Source organism: Lytechinus variegatus, chromosome 7 (genome assembly GCF_018143015.1).
Source record: "Lytechinus variegatus isolate NC3 chromosome 7, Lvar_3.0, whole genome shotgun sequence".
In the NCBI taxonomy this organism is placed as follows: Eukaryota; Metazoa; Echinodermata; class Echinoidea; order Temnopleuroida; family Toxopneustidae; genus Lytechinus; species Lytechinus variegatus.
Window position 1 is genome coordinate 12801599 of NC_054746.1, and position 16157 is coordinate 12817755.

Here is a 16157-nt window from a genome sequence, read left to right on the forward strand (position 1 = left end):
GAAAATTAAATAAGCAGTAAACGTCACAAATTAATCAAATGGGATAGGTGACAGGTGATAGGCTATATTGAGCCAGTTCTTGGAAGATCAACTCATGTGAACGTACTGTCTCACATATCAAACTCTGCATGGTGCGATCATGTTACATGCAACCAATTCAAAGTACAGTCATGTTCATTGGATGTACTTCATCACATTAAGGTCAAAACGTATTACGAAACTGGCGGATACATGGCCAACTGAGAAAAACAATTTTTAATGCGAAACCATGGTGATTCGCTCACAAAGCGGGGAAATTGAATATCAAAACCTGGCAAGTACAAATTTTTCTTTCTAGAAGAAAAGGGTCAGCATTCTCTGTGTTTCACCATTCTTGTTGGTCTTTGCTCGGGGGTCCACTTCCACTAGAATAAACTGCCCTTTTTTCATACCATAATACAAGGTGTAAAACCAAAACACAGATTTCTGCTCACATGACCTGTTCTATTCAGTTTCCATGGCAACTCAACCTGGTTTGTTTGTTCTCTTTTTGTTACCTTCCCAACTTCCCGTCCTTTGTCGCAGCAAAGAAAAACATGCCACCTTTTGTTTGGCAGACCAAAGACGCAAATTGGGACTTGCTGGGTTCTCTCTCTCTCTCTTTCTCTTCCTCCTTTCTCAAACAATTTTGATGGAGCAGGGAAAAAAAAGGGAAATCAATGAACAAAAAAGTTCATGGATCAATCACAATATGGACCAATGAATCTCAATTCTTCTTCAATTTTGGCAATCAAGTTTGTTCCGTCCCACTACCTCTGTTAGGGTGAACTATTTGGTTGCCATGGAAATCAGTCATTGTTGATTATTGAGGCAAGTTGTTGTTATGGTGATCATAGCCTGTGGCCAACCACCGTTTTGATCTCTTTTTTAGTGGGAATATTGCGTGTTTATTATTGGGATTGAACCATACACACCTTTACTTGTATAATGCACTTCACTCAAATTAGTGAAGGGCAATATTCAGGCAATCACGACACTTGGTGTCAGATTATTTCCAACACAAACTCCTAAGATTTCAGCATCCACAGCATATTGTGGAGGAAAAAAAAACATCATTCTCAGGGATACCTCTACAGCCACATTGGTGAAACACCCTGTCGACAGACGATATCTTATACTTTACACCCAATGATGTGCCATCGGTCGGTTTGAAGTCAGCTTTGTTGGTGTGACTGCATCAAAAGCCAGACTCTTAAAGACATCTAGTTAAACCTCATTGGGAGAAATGTCAGGAAAGGTGTAGAAAGACACGTCATATCAATCAAATGAGAAGCTTTATGGATTTTCTCTTCTATTACCAGTATCCATGAGAAAACATATCGAGATATCCACAGTTACTCTCGTAAGCAATCGTCCCCATGATGACGGACGACCAACAACAAAGAGTCCTTTCTAAAGATTCCCCACTGAAACTGGAACATGAATCTTTGGACCGTGAACTTGGAATAGCTTCTTCAAAAAAATAATAAACTGTAACACTATATTTGTCAAGCTTTGAATATCTCTCAAATGAATCACTTGATAACAAACACATTTTCCATAGTCTGAAACTTGAATTTCACATGGAAAAAAAATGCAAAAATTAAAATTCTGGGGAATCGAGAGCCATCTAAAACTCTAAAAATATTGATGTCAAAGACGGTTTTTAATAATTGAGACACTTTGAAAATATGATTTGATTTGTTAAAAATTTTGCACATTTTGCACTTTCCTAAGAGTTCAGAGTTTTCGCAGGAGGGGGAGGGGGGTTGAGCACAAGCATCAAAATTGAAAATATTCAACTACTTTGAATAACGAGCAATAGACAAAAAACTTAGCAAATATTTACAGAATAGCTCAATTATGATACAGATTTTAATTTTCGATAGAGACAGAAATTAAAACACCGTGTAACCGCATACAGATCCTCCGACACACCCACAAGCATTCCAAAGTGAAATAGTAAATATGTATTTCACCATATCATGAGCATTGAATGGATGGGATAATCCTTTCATAGCCAATCTGGTTCTTCTGCTTGAACAAGCCCGACACAAAGAACCATCCTCTAACCGAAAAGGCAATTTCAGCAAGAACGAACAGTTATATTCTAATCGAATTCCAACTCTTATTGGATAAAGGCACTCGTGGGTGGCTAACAAACTTCATAATAAACTTGGCTTTATTCAATACAGGTCGGAGCTCCACCGAAATTTGTCAAAAATAGAATTCTCCACAATGAGGGGTTAATGACGGCGACAGTACAAGACTATTTACTTTGACATGATGAAAAACAAATTGTTGGGGAGAAAAGAGAGAGAGACAAGCTTTTTTGTGATCAATGCAATGCCATGAAATATTCCCATACAATCTGAATCTCTACTTAAATCCACAAGCTTCAATAATCCCATCTGACTATTAACAAATGCTTTTGTTAATATCTCAATGTTTTCATGATTTGTTGAATATGGCATTCTTATAAATCACAATACCAGTAAAGTTTGGCAGGAAGCTTGCTTATGAATTCCTCATTCTCTTCTTCATCTTCAATAATAGTTTGGTACCTAAATTGCTTGAGAAGAAAACATTCTTCCTTTGAATTCCTCTGGTTGTCAGGGGCAACATCCAAACAAATGAAACATACTTGGTGAAGATCCAAATGATCATTAACAAACCTTTTATTTTGGATGTATACAATTCTCGAATAAATGTATCATAATACATTGTCAATGACTCGATTCCTCCTTTAGTCCTTTGCACGACATCATCTCTCCAACTATTTAGATGCATTATCATTATTCCTTTTCACTCAGGAAAGTAGCCCATCTTTTACAAATATCTTTCCAAAAAGATACTTCAAAACAAGTTGTTTTTTTTGGTTCAGAAATATTTACTATTCAATCTTTCTCCCAATTTTTAAACGACGACATTAGAGCTCCCTTCACACTGTATGAGCAAACTGAAGCTCTTCTCTTGTGATTTCATAACTCAAAGCTAACTTGTAATTTTGGCCCTTATATTTACAAGGTAAAAACAACATACACAAAAAATAAACATGTCTTTATACTAGTAAAATTTGAAGCAAAACATATCTTAAAATTAACTTTGAAAATGTTCAGGCAATATGCAGGCAGCTACATTGTAAATGCATCTCAGTCACACTCAAGAAGCAGACTCCAAACCGACCGATGGTCTTTCGTTAGAAATAATCTAATGTACTTTAGTCGGTCTGGAGTCAGTTTGGGCTATTCAGTGTGACTGAAGCATTGGAGTGTGTTTTGGAAACTGGGCTGTTTACAAATTTCCCACATTTTCCCAGGCCTCATGACAAAGATATGAGCAGAATCATGATCGGCCAGAATATAAAAGGAAGAGAAATGATCACGATTATACTGCACTAATTCAGGAGCACTGATCTGAACAAACTTTAGAAGAAGAAAAAAAATGATGAGCTGTTCTGGCCTTGATATAGTCAAGTGTAGAGATTACCTGTCCATGACCTGAATCTCAGAAAAGGCTATGCAAAAAAGGTTATGAGAAAAGTTTTGAGAATGATGACTGGACCGACAGATACATACATAATGTAATGCCATAGCAACCAAGTACAGTACAATGGGCAGGGGCTCATATGATCAGCAAGAATAAAATAAAATGCCATGGAGTAAAAACAAAATACTTCTATGAGAAGGGATGGGGGCAGGGGCATTTTTCACTCCTGTTCAACACTTTGTATTGAACCAAGTATCCATGGGGTTAATGCAACACTTTGTATTGAACCAAGTATCCATGGGGTTAATGCTTTTAGGGTCAATTTTTAAAACATTTTAGAGATAAGCTGGTCTTTGCTTCTCCATGTATTTTCTGCATCCCCTCCATGGACAATCTTTTTGATCATCAGGCAGCTTCCTTCTGGATAGATAGAAATGCTGCAGACAAGAGAAGACACCACAGGGAAGGGCTCAATGTGTACCCAAAGGTTTATCCAAGCAGTGGAAAGAGCAATTGAACTGTCTGAAGGGGGGGGGGGGGTCAGAATGACACCGTTCTCATTACGCTTTATAAAACTAGTTTACTGGAAACCGGTTCAGGAAACCAGTTCGGAAGATCTCTTTTCAAAATCACTTCACATAAAGCGATCTTGTTGCTATGGGAACGCTCTCAGCGGGGGTGAAACGTTTCACGCGAAATTCGAAACCGCAGAGTAGGCTTTCTACACACAGTATGTGGAATAGCGCACTCAAAATATGCAAAGATCGCTTCCCGAATAACGATTGTATTCTCACGCTAAAACCAGTTAACGAGGCAAAGCGATCTTGAAAACTACATCACGAGGTGGTTTTATGAACAGGTAAGGAAGATCGCTTCAACCATTCTTATTACCTGTTAAATTAGTTTCCAGTAAACTAGTTTTAGGTAGGTAGTGAGAACGGTATCAATGATCCTCCAGCAGAAAGGTGAACTAATAAGTTGTGTAAGCTAGATGAGCTAATCTGTTGTCCTTGCTCTTCACACACCCTATCAATTACTTCATCACTAATAGGCCCTATTAAACCCAATTGAGGACATACAGGGACAATAAAAGGAGATGGATAAAAGGCTAGACTTGATTGGAGATGATGAATCATCCAATGGAGTTTCTTCAATTTCTATATAGACTCATTTCACAGTAAAATGGATCTTTTTTGTTGTGTTTTCCTCATTCTGGAGGTGATTTGAACAAGTAGTCCTGTACATTATGATCTTGTTTGAACTTTAAATTGATCAACTGTAACTTTAAAGACTTAAAGTAGCATGAGTAGGCCTACACTCTTAATTCCAAACCTTATGCAATTCATTGTAATAAATACAAAGCTAAAAAATTTAAATTAAAATCTTTGAGACTTAAAAGTTAATCCTTATCATAGCGCAAGGATGGTTGATGATAAACCAATGAAAATGAAGACTAAGAATCGGAGAGAACAAATAAAACGTTGAATTTATTATTACTTCACTTAAAAAAAAGTGATCTAGATTTACTAAAAGAAGTCTACGTCTTATTCAAAATGGCTTTCATCAGTATTGCAAGAGAAAATGGGGAATGGGTTAATTGATCGATCATCAGATTCTGAAAACAAGACAAGTATTTGTGTATTAGTTGGGGATAATCCCCTAGAGATGAGGTTGATCCAACATTTATAGTTGGAATAATTGTCTTCTAATGATGTTTAACCATTTATCCTGATGGACGATACTTTAATTAAAAACAAACATACCAGTCTGATTCATATGGATGACAAAGAATGGCAAAAAGCAAACAACTATTGTGTCCTTACACACAGGTAGAGCACTGCATTTAGATATTGGGCAATTAATTTGAACTTAAAGTGTACCAGAGATTGTTTGAACTGATATCCGTCCATCAGAATTAACATGAAATACAGTGTCTAAACCCTTTTGCTTACAATTTAATCCCCTAGGTGTACATCATTAATTTATATCATCTAAAGGAAATCGGAGATTTACTTATTTACTATGATGAAGAAGTACATTTTACTGCATCATTCACGCAGTTAATCATTACCATCCATCTCTTAAGAATGCATGGTCTTAACACATCATTGCCAACTGGATCATAATAGAAGATTGTTACACAAGCAGATTATATCTTAAAATTAATCATCCCGGGATCTTAGAATGATTTTGCATTTCTTATGTGTTCAAATAAATGATTCACACTCCCCATCACACTGACAACATCCCCAAAATTCTTACAACATGATGCAAAGCTTGAAGAATTGTATTTTGACTTGATTCTCTTTCATTGGGTATGCAAAAGGGGGGGGGGGGCACAGGTGTTCAAACCCCATTTTGATATTTTTTTATACCTAATTCCCCTCCTTACAAAAATGTTGAAGACCTTTTTTTGTCAAATTTTGTTTGGGAAACGACCTAAAATTTATGGTGAAGACCAGTTTGAAACCCCTCCCCCTTTCAAAAATCCTGCGTACGCCACTATTTTCTTTGGTGCACACACGAGTAATTCATATGTGCGCAATGCATTATCAATAATAATCAGAATAGGCAAATTTACCCAGGTTAACCACTTCAGTTCTAAAAACTGTTCTCCCAGCAGGCCCTTCTATTATCATTACCCCGGCTTTAGCACAGGGTAAGTAAAAATGATAATATATAACAGTTACTGATTTCGTAAATTCATTTCATAATTGTTTTTTTTTATAATAGATGATAGCAGTTGTAAATTAATATCTTTAAAAAGGTAACACTTTGTATAAGCTAGGACACATTTTCATATTTTCAAATAAAAAAAATTCTATTCCAGTGCTTCTTGCTTTGAAATAACTGAAATTGCAATTAATTTGTTTCTTAAAAAGGCATTTGACTTCCCCATTCCCATTTAAATGAACTTAAACATTTCAAATTAACAAAAATGTCATTTGGGTAATCCTCTTCTATCATTTTTTTTATTATTTCAGTCAACGTTTGACACAATTTATAGGGGGAATGCGTTTTGAAAATACATCCAAGCATGGTCAATTTGTCTGTGAAGAATGTAGCCATAAATAACCACAAATTGCCAGCACAAATTACGCCTCCTACATCATGAAATAAATCACTTTCTTGTGTTCATTCCGCAGCAACTTTGTGATCACCGTCACGGCGAGGGTTCCTACCAATTACTTCACAAAACAATCGGGCGTAAGAATAAGCTCCTTCAGCCGCATCCATACATCAAGCTTATACCACAAGCAATTTATGCAAGAAGATGTAAATTGTTTTCAGTAATAAAAGGAGCAGGAAATGAATGCATCTAGATTTGGGATTGAGGTCGTCTTTCATTTGGGATTTCTTTTTTTTCCCCTGCTTGGACGGATTTAATCAAGCGCAGACAATTTCACTGCTTAATATAAATCAATCAAGGCAAGGTAATGTAATCTGGTTCTTCATTAATTAGCAGATAGCTCTCATCTAATCTTTCCCACAAATAAAACCTTAAGATTTAAACAAAGTTATTATAAAATCATAAGTTGTTCATATGAAAAATCATATTTTTTGTTTTTAATACATCAATAATTTCCTTTATTATAATCATCATTTATATCTTTATTTCATTATCTATTTTGTATTGCCGCTCTTTTTTGGCCCATATAGTTTTAAGTGTTATACTTTTTTTTCGTCTTGAGTGGTCCACACTTTACAAGCTTTGCTTTTCAGTGGACCACTCCATTTTTCCAACATTTTTTATATATTATCTTTTGTATCAGGTGTATATTCTTTATTTTTGGTTTATTGAATATTTATGTTATTTGTATTTTCTGATTTTATAATTTATTTATTGTAATTATTGCTCATAAATTTTGTTGGAAAAATTGAATAAATGAATGAATCAATCAAATACAAAATTAAAATAGAGATTATTAATATTTTGGCAATGTTGCCTTTTGTGCTATTGATTTACCAAGCTGGATTTACATCAAAATTTTCTTTCCAAACAATACATTTGTTGGTTTTTTAAGGAGTTCATCTCCTCTTTTATAGGTGAAATTAATACCTGTTGTTCTGGCAGTTTTGACAATATTCAAGACACACAAAAATCAGGCTTTGCATTTATCTGAAACTGTCTTGAAGAAGACTGTATTTGATGGGTTAAGTTTAAACTTTAATTACTAGATAGTATTTGTACATGAAGAGTTCACAGGGTCTGTCATGAGCGTGATGTATTATTAAGCAATCTGCTGCAATTCAATATCACGACAAGCAATACAAAAATGAAATCATTCTGAATACATTTATATCTATATAGCCTGAGTCATATCGATTATTTTGAAAACCGGTGTTCGACAGCTCTAATTCGATCGAACATCGATGCATCGAATATTGAAGGCGGGGAAAATTTAGTCTTTTGTTTTTGCGTCGATGCGCTTTGCATATGCACTACGCACTGACGGTATGCGCTGGCGTTGGCCGGGTGAGCGTTGCACAAGCAGATGACAGAGCAAAGTTCGTTTGTATTTTCCATGATCACAAAACACAAAAAAAGGCCGGGGACCAAAGCAGAATTCTTCCCAAAATATCTTCAACAATGATATTTGCAGATGACAACATATAAGTTTAAAATGAAACAATAATAAAGACATGAATCACGCAGAGTCGATCCGAATGATTTTCGGTCGACTAGCATTCTCAGTCCATTCACCAGCCCCGTACACTCACTCTCCCGAAACGACAGGCGTGCTTGGCGTCAGCGCCAGCAAACAAGTGCAATCAACGGAGAGCGCTGTAACTTGCCTGAGATTGTGTAGTTGGATCCAAAATGAGCTCCAAATAAATTTATGGGAATAAATACGTAATTTTCTCTGGATGGTCATTTGAATTGCTATTCAATGCTGATATAACGATTGTGAGGAAAGATTGTGGAATATGAGTTATGACGATGTTCGAGAATTAATCCTGATAATGACAATCCAGTTTTTTAGACGCAATTATGAGCATGCGATCAAAATAAATACGAATGTTTCGAATCGAGCCCTAAATTCATCTAAATTATTACGATTTAACAAGATTTTATGGTCATACTAAGAATATTGACGATGTCAGCAAAGTATGTTATGTTCATATGGAAGAAATAATACTGGGATTATTTCTATTGTTATTCCATCTCTGGACGTCTCCTCCAAGCTCCGAGAAAATAAGCACAATGCGCATGCGTGTTTGATGACGTATGACATATTTTCCCATTCATGAAATCAGAGCCCAAAAATGGGCACAAACTAGCTTCAAATTGATGGGAAAAAATATCAAACGCAATTTTCTCTGTTTTGTCATGTTAAATATTATTATATGGTGATATTACGAACTTGAACAGAGTTTTTGCATGTAGACAATGTTCGAGAATCAATCCTGACGTGATGATTATTTTTTTAGACAAGTGCACTAGCTCGACTCAAGTCAAGTCGATCGTCATGAGATGTCCGCCATTGAAAATTGAAACGAAATACAAACGTTTCACATCAAGCTCTAAATTCATATTAATGATTATCATATGCAAATTATTGTTAAATATTACGATTAAATAATGTTCTATGGTCATGATTTTAATATTGTTCATGAAAGCAAGATTTATTTTACGTTGATCGCGTCAATTTCCGGCCATTTTCTGGTTTGATTAAAGAACAGTACTGCGCATGCACGATCGATGGCCATGACTTCCATTCATGAATTCATCGTGCATAATTATCTCGGCACGAGCAGACGAGTAAGACTCGAACTATGATCGAAATAAACTTCAAATTAATAGTGAATAGCGTCATAATTACTCATTCGGTTTCATTTTGGGGGCAATAGAAATCAAGTAAGTAGTAGTAAAGTTGGACATTACTGATATTTTGATGATTGATTGTGTAAACCAAACGAATCGGCCGGCCGACGTATTTTTTTTTTTTTTTCGATGCACCGATTTTGCAAAATCTGCACCGGTGTTCGATGACATCGATCGAACACCGATTTTAAAATCGATTCGACTCAGGCTTAATTTATATCTATATATACTGTACAATGACACATTTACAACTGAATCAAGCTACTTGCGCGTTTTTATTCTGTTAATTTGCAGATAACACACCATTCCCAGTAGAAAATATATCAACTTGCAATGGGCGATGGAGTGGTAATTCAAATTCACAAAAATAATACCCATGAGATTCAACCATATGGCAATCACTGATATGGCTAAAACTGATAAATATAAAACCTTTCTATCAAACCAAATCCAATACATCTTTGTTTCAATGATAAGAAACAAACAATTGGTGATGATGGTAACTGCTGCAGCAGTTGGTTCTGTAACATTTGCACCAGGTGCTGTTCAAAGCTTATTGTGAGGGAATTTATCAGGAAAAGCTTATGAAAACTTTAACAACCACAACCCAATCAGAAATGCTAAACACCATATTTCTCTCCCTTTATATATATTCATGAATGAGTTTTTATGTAATGTTTTCCTTATCAAGTAGGTGAATATGTACTGAACAATGAGAATAAAGCATACACACACGTTAGAAATAGTTTATAGCATTTGGATGTAAATGTACATTACATGAAATGCTTCTTATACTGTAGGTCTATGTGAAAGAGAGGAAAGTTTCAATTAAATATAAATATGTATGATGTAATAAACTTTGCAAATAGGGCCTACATTCATGACATTCTTCAGTATTCCTTGAAGTTAAAGGGCACTCACCACTGTATTAGTGTGAACCATGATTGATGGCTTCAGAAGTTTTTACAAGAATCCAGAAAATAGTGAAAGTATTCCTTAGTAAAAATCCAGAATGGGAAAAAATAAAGAAAACAAAACACACTCAAATGCTGCCATGCGCAGGCATAAATATATCCTTCGTAGAAGTCGCGTACAACATATACAGTTTGACTCAGCACTCGTAAAGCAGACAATGAATGATATCCTCTCTATAGGCAAAGGACGCGCGATAGAGGGAAAGAGAAACGGAAGACGGCTAAAGTGGCGACGACGCATGCATGGGGACGGCCCCTCCAGTGTTGGCTAGCGGCTTAGGAAAGCAGGGATCGGACGACGGTGCCCGGTGCATACGTAGTACTGCCTGCAGTCAGAGTAGTAGATCCGACGGGCAACGGAAAAAAGAGTACCAGCAGCATTAAGCTTTCAATGTGAGTCATAACACATCCAACTCCTGCTCTCTGGCAAGAGGTTTATGTATCGGGCTCTGTGATTGGACAGAGCAGCTGGTTTCACATCTGGGACACACACACGCTGTACCCTACAAAACCATGGGACTGCAAGTGCAAGCCAACAGATTTATGAATCTTATCTTCCTCATGCAGGCACATTTTCCACATGTCTTTGTTCTAAGGCAGGTCAAAACTACAAGAGGAAACACTAAAATAGCAAGAGCAATAAGAAGGTATTTAAAGTTGAAGGAAGTATTATTGTATACACCATTCGCATAGGCATTGAAGAACCTGTGTCTTATCCATGATGATGAACCTATCCAAACAAAAACAAACAAATATGCTCCCATATACAATCACTTCAATGCAGAAAAAGCCTATTTCAACTTAACTCTTTCAGTTAAATCTTCCACTCAATAAAGATTATTTATGTAATCCAAGTCATAAAATAATGCAAACTGCCATTGACTGAAGCAGGTTATAACTTGATTTAATCTCTATTAAATCCATTCCATAGATTTCGACACAACACAAGTCAAAAAAGGTTTTATCATCAGGTGAATTAACCACAACAATAACGCCTTGAATGCAGCTGTGATGAAATCTTGAGAAATGTCTTGAAAAGAAGAAACTTCTATTCCTGTCATATGATGTAATTTTTTTCAGGGTTGTGATACACTTTTTACTTGTATCTTACAAATAATGAAAAGTAAACAGCACACCCTGATGTTCTTGTTTCTCTCTATTTCTCTATTCATGGATGCCTCTATAGAAAAAAAACTGGTTTTAAAATGTGTCTAAATTTCTGTACTTTTTTTTTTACTATTTATGCAAATTTTGACTACGAAGATGTAAATACCCAGTAATAAATTGTTACATTTTCTTCTCTGAAAAATGCCTTGAATTGAGTGATTATTTGACTTATATGGCAAGTCAACTTTAGCCAAGTTTACTGCATTTCATCATTATTCAGAATGAGCATCATATAACTACATGGTTATATATACCAATATTAAACTGAAAAGCATAAAGCCGTAGTTGACATGATATCCCTCTTCACTATAGGCCTAAATTTCTATGTGTAGTCCCATGTGCTTCTAATGAGTTAACACAGTTTATCCTGGCAACAATGGTTCCTGACACAGGAAATCTTTCTTAGAGGAAACTGGTGGGTTGATACCAAACAGGAAAAACAACCAACCTAGCTGGTCACATGCGAAAGCGATTAACCCGTCTAACCCCACCAGCTCTGCAACACCTGGCTGAATTAATATTTATGCTTGATAATATTACTTGTTTATCACCGAGAGCCAACAGGAAAGGATATGTTTCCCATGAGCATTAGGTCATAGAAACCATCCAACCATAGACTAAAAAGGTGCTAAATTTCATTTCATTTTAAAAAGTTCCTTCAACTTCAGTTCCCTTTTGCATAGTTTCATCTTAAGATCAATGCATGTCCAGTACATTGACTACTACTCAAAAAGTTAACAAGCTGTTTGGATTGTAAACTTGGCAAAACCGCCCATAACACTGAATTTATGTGCACTTGATTTAAATAAACACAAAAAATACACTGGCTTTCGAACTCATTTCAATAACTCAAGTTATTGAACTTTTTTTAAAGAAAATATCCATGTGTTACATGTAAAAGTTCCATTAAAATTTCATTCTCTGAACTTTATTTTTTACAGTTCATTGACTAACAGAAAGGATGGTTGCTCATAATCATTCATATCTATTCATCATCTATATTGTTTGTGATCATTCGCAGTTCTTCAAATCTATTCTTACTTATTCAACAATATTTCATCATTCATATCCTCTGTATGACGAAGTTCCTTCCACCCCCCCCCCCCCCTTCATCTACAACCTCAAAGACCCCCTCTTTCCTGACATTCATTCAGTTCCGCTAGAGTACTTTCCCCAACCCAGTCCTGCAGGCAGCTACAGCCAGCTAATCGGCCAATCAGCATGCTCCTTACGTACATGAGGTTGCTTGTAAGTCTGCTGGCACCCTGTAACTTTTTCCATAAATGCAAGAGTTTGGTTACCATGACTACCATTAATCTATGCAATATCCCCTGTGCATTCATTCCCAGGATATAGTTCAATATAAGCGTATCCCTCATGACCATAGTATAATATATCCTGACTTTCTTTATGAATATAACAATAATCTCCTTATATTACCATATATGAGCTAGCGTATACATGCATTCATTTTTTTTAATGAATAGCACACTTTTGTGTTAATACCAATTTTCAATGAAATAGTCTAAATCATGGTTCCCTTTTATAAATTTTCAGAACAAATTCCAAAATGTGAAATCAAGACATGCTCTTCCACATGTGTAAATAAGAAGTTAGGTGTGCAATTCAAATCAAATGTGAATTGTCAAGAGGTTGAGTTGATTCTGATGCCTAGATTTGGACCGCACTACTGTACCTGGTAAATGCGATGGCACGCTCAAGTCTCTTTGAGGAGACTACAAGAATTGCCAAGAGTAAATACAAGAGGGAGATTGTCCGATCACCATCCCCATGTCCTAAGAACGAAGTTCTTACCAGACACCGATGTGCATCCCTCCCTTAATTGCTATGTTGATGATGGAGGGCCATGCTCCCGTTCCCTGCAGAGCCTCGAGGCGATTCACCGACAAATTTGACGACTCTGTTTGCCCTCCCGCTCATAATCAAACACGACTGACAATCCAGCCGTGCAATTGTCGAAACTCCCGACAAAGATCCCATCAAGAAGAATTTCTGATCTTTCAAAGATTTAATGGGGAGATTTCTACGATTTTTATTTCTTGTAATTTGGGAGAGAGTAGACCACAATGAGACGTGTATCAAATTTGCTCTTGCACAGTAATATTTGAAACCCTTATGCATGCCTGCACATTTCTTGATGACATCTCTTACAAATTTTCTCCTTCATAATATATTTCACCCTCTCATGAGTATACATCAATTTATCATAGCACGAAAATAAGACTACATAAACATATTAAAAGAAAAAATAAAACACTTAGATAAATTCAATCCACAACAAAGTACAGTTATTTCATTTATTTTATTCCTCCCCATATAATGCATCAGGAAATGAAGAGAAGGAATTTAACTTAAAGTACATTATTTTAAAGTAAACCTACATGTACGAACTCTATTAACCCTTGTGATTGTATTCTATATTTCTGTTTTCAAAAACTCCTAAAATGTATTCCGGTACACATTAATTTCTGAATTCATGATGAGTGCTCTCAGTTTTCTCTACAAGGTGAAAGAAATGCAATTAGACAGATTCTCTTTTCACATTCTTCATTGGTATTGTTCCTACTCTCGCTTTGTGCCCATCTTGTTGACTATTTTTCACCATCACACACAGGCGTAAATCCACTCTTACGAGTGGGGGGATGATTGACTTCTTTTGATGATTTTTTTCCTGTCGATCTCACACTTAGGTATAAGCACACACTCTCACTGACCCCCCCCAGACCCCCTTACACACATTTTAATATTTATTTTGTGAGCGAGCGAAGCGAGTGAGCCAAATGGAACGATTTTTTTTAGTTTTCAATCGCATTTCCTAACAGAAATTCTAAAATATGAGCGAGCAAAGCGAGCAAGCCAAAAATAACCACTTTTTTTGTTTTAATTCGCATTTTCAAATAGAAATTCTAAAATATGATGGTTGTTTATGACAGATATTAAACTATATTATTAACGGATTAATCAAAATATATTTTCTTTCTTAAAAAGTGGGGGGATATTTGTACATGCCATCCCCCCTCTCCAAAAATGGGGGGATATATTCCCCCCATCCCCAGGGATTTATGCCAATGCCATCACATGAGAGTACCCATCCCTTACTACTCGGGAGGGGTAAAGACCAGTGCAATAATAAGAACTATTTATTTACTCACTGTGCATATGAATACTTAAACTGAATGTGCTTGGAAAATGAATAGCATTTAGAAAGTTTACAATTTAGCATGGCCTATTTGCTGAGCACCACAGCCAACAAACTCCATGTGGAATCTTGAATAAGGGGAAATGGTATTTGAAATGTCTGCACATTCAAATGTAGGAGGCAAACAGATTAGAAATATCAATATAAAGCAGGTCTATCAAGCAATTATTGACAAGGCAAATACGCATTAGATCATGATCAATGGTGAGAAGAAAGGAATAAAGTGCAAGCAAGTGGATTCAGAAAATTTATAACAAGAAATTAATAATCCTTAAAAAAATTATGGAATTACATTTTCATTACATGGTTAACGAAACCAAGGTGTGAATGCCAAGTACAACTATTCACTATTACTCTCATTCACAGCATTTGATATTTAAATGACCATGTAATGCTAATGACATACAATTCTGTGGTCAATCAATTTTTAAACCATTCTTTATCTTGTGTTCGAAAACCATAGACAGAATAATGTAAAATTACTGAAAATAATAATAGCCATGTTCTACAATGTACATGTACAATCAAGACAATACAAGGAAAATACATTTAAGTAACACACTAAATCCTCGGTCTGAGGCCTACTATTATGAGATAAACGTGCACTAATCTCACACAATATCTACCTCATTGGAAAGAGTTCCTCCATATCAATCCACAACAGATCATCACTTTCAAACGACCTTCAAAGCTGTCCTCAAGAAACTCATAAAACTCCTTAATTAGCAGAAATGATGAGCAGAACGCTCCCGAAAGCCTAGCACCATCGTCATCTGACAAGGCAACCCTGTTTGATCAAGCGAATAGCTTTCTTTGCCCTCTGCCATGCAATATACTCCAGACCATGCACATCGCATCTCAAGTCTACGTCGTCCTCGGAACGCTAATCACCGTCTCTTGCTCCACGGCATAGGAGATGCTTTGCACGGCTAAGAGAATGAGGAGAGGCAGGGACGGAGCAAGGAGATGCTGCGGCTGCTGCCTGGGTGACGACGCAATCCACGTTGCTATGGTTACACATCCAACAGGGATGGAGGAAGACGCGAGAGAGAGAGACAGAGAGAAGTGATTCACCCCTTGAGTTGCAGCACAGCACAAAGTGGTGCAAATGAGCATGCACAAAGCTCTCCAAGATGCGGGGTAGTAGAGAGAAAGGAAAATGGGAGCAGGAGGCTCCGCTCTGACGCTGGTTGATGATGTCTTGGCATTTGTGGAGAGAGGGGGGTCTTGAGCTATGCAGCTACATTTAGGTCATGGTTACTTTCTGCCCTTGGGGTTGGGGTGATGATGTTCTCTCCATCATAACTCCTGTGGTTTTCTCTTGGTTTGCACCTCCCACGGGAACATGCTTCACGTCCATCAAATTGAACATTCATTGCATCACTTTGCAATGGCTCAAACTGAATTTGAATGGTGATGATGAGGATAACAATCATCATTTCAATGGGATGAATTGTTAAAA

At 36.4% G+C, this 16157-nt stretch overlaps 1 protein-coding gene across 2 annotated transcripts in view; it reads right to left on the reverse strand.

The window, feature by feature from the left end:
• The window catches only part of LOC100500774 (forkhead transcription factor N2/3), a 64634-nt gene extending 48979 nt beyond the window's left edge, over positions 1-15655 (reverse strand). Inside the window, exon 1 of one of the 2 annotated variants that reach the window (XM_041612366.1) lies at positions 15322-15655. The gene's annotated coding sequence lies outside the window, so the exon portion shown is untranslated. Of the gene's footprint in view, positions 1-10255; positions 10975-15321 lie in introns of those variants that run through there. The other variant, XM_041612364.1, reaches the window with a different exon arrangement.
• Between the last annotated feature and the right edge of the window lie 502 nt (positions 15656-16157).